We start from the raw sequence: 1,768 nt of genomic DNA on the forward strand, positions 1-1,768 counted from the left end.
AATTGAGCCAAATGACATGGCTAAACAAACCTAAACCCATTTTTGGTCATATTAGCCCATGACCAAAATATAATGAAAATCAAACTTGGTATTCCCAATCAAGCTTAACCTTAGCTAAACTCAAGATCTTAGAGTTAAGTTAAGTTAACCATAGGTTAGCCAAGATATTTATCCCTTAGGTATGTATTTTTTTTTAATTGAAGGATAAGTTTCATGCAAATTACTCACTAACATTGGCAATTTCCTATGGTGTCATTTTTCTTGCTCATCATGAGCTTTAGACTTCATTTCCAAGCATCCCAACTGATTTAACTCTATAAAAAAGCCATGTCCATGGCTATGGAAGAGAAGAAAGCTCACAGAAAAATAAGGAAGAACCACCATAGATTAGCAAACCCTCCTCTAAAATATCCAAAATTCATCTCCAAGCACTGGTTCCACCATTAATTGCCCTCAAAGCCTCCTCTGTGAGTTCAATTTTGAGCTCAAAATCGAGCTCAAAATCAGGGCATTGCTCCAAACTCTACTAAAATCAAATTAATCTTGCACACACCTTCACAACAGTGAAAGAAGCCAAACCCCCATCAAACTCCCTCCCCAAACCCTCATTTGTTGTGGAGGATAAGGTCGAACCCCATTTTTGGGATTTCTAAGCAAAACTTTAAGGAACTCCAATTGGTGCTTAGAGAAGCTTTATTGGACCTCAACAAACATTCCACAAGCATCCAATTGAGGCCACACCTCTTGGACAAAGGTATAGGCCATTTTCCCTCAACGGGATTTCAATTCCGATGACCTACAGCTTCTTACGGGCAAACCCCACACCAAAAATCTTTTCAAGACAAACAATTTTAAAAAAAATCATCAAAATCCATTAAGAAACGAGAGAGATATTAAGGTTTTATCGGATAATCCTTTGGAATCATATGGCGGGACGCTGGCTGTTCGACGGATCCGATGATCCAGTCAGCCCGCGGTTTGAATAAATAAATAAGGGTATTTAAAAAATTCAGAAAATACCCCTAAACTTCAAAAATCCATATCTTTGCATAGAAAATTTATAAAAATAAAATAAAAATACTCTCTTGCTCAGTGAACAGAGGAGAATCATGTGAAATTATTTTCACATTAATTTGATCATATTTAATTGTATAAAAATCAATTAGTGTTAGGGGTTTTTCAATTCTTCCTTCATATTGGATTACCACCTTGATCCCAAATTTTTATATGTTGTAGTCTATTTCTAGGTGCACAATTTGAGCATTTTTTCAAAGACATAGGAGATCTCTAGACAAAGATCTTAATTTTCTAAATTTTTATATATTTTCTATTCAAATAATTATAGAAAATTGTATGTGACTTAAAAAATTTTACAAAAATTCATGTAAGTTCTTTATGACCAGAGTAGTCTTAAGAAATAATTTCATAATTTTTAAAAATCAAAGTATCACTATTTTGAGCAAACCCTAATTTGCTTAAAACATTTAATTTGAAGCACACAGAGACTAAAATCACTTGATTTTTATTCTTCATTGTGGTTCATGAGTCAAAAAACTCACCATAAAAATTTCAAGTCATTTGGAAATCATTTAATATTTTTAATTGATTTTTAAAAGTGACCATCAAATTTGAAACTTAAATGATTTTTAAAAATCAAAATATAACTCCAAAAATTATGAAACTTAGTTTTTTGAGTTCTCTGATATCAAAGGAATTTAATAAAATGAAAAATATATTTAAAATAAAAACTTGATTTTTAGGTTATTTT

The sequence above is a fragment of the Phalaenopsis equestris genome, unplaced genomic scaffold (assembly GCF_001263595.1).
Source record: "Phalaenopsis equestris unplaced genomic scaffold, ASM126359v1 Scaffold000002, whole genome shotgun sequence".
Classification (NCBI taxonomy): domain Eukaryota; kingdom Viridiplantae; phylum Streptophyta; class Magnoliopsida; order Asparagales; family Orchidaceae; genus Phalaenopsis; species Phalaenopsis equestris.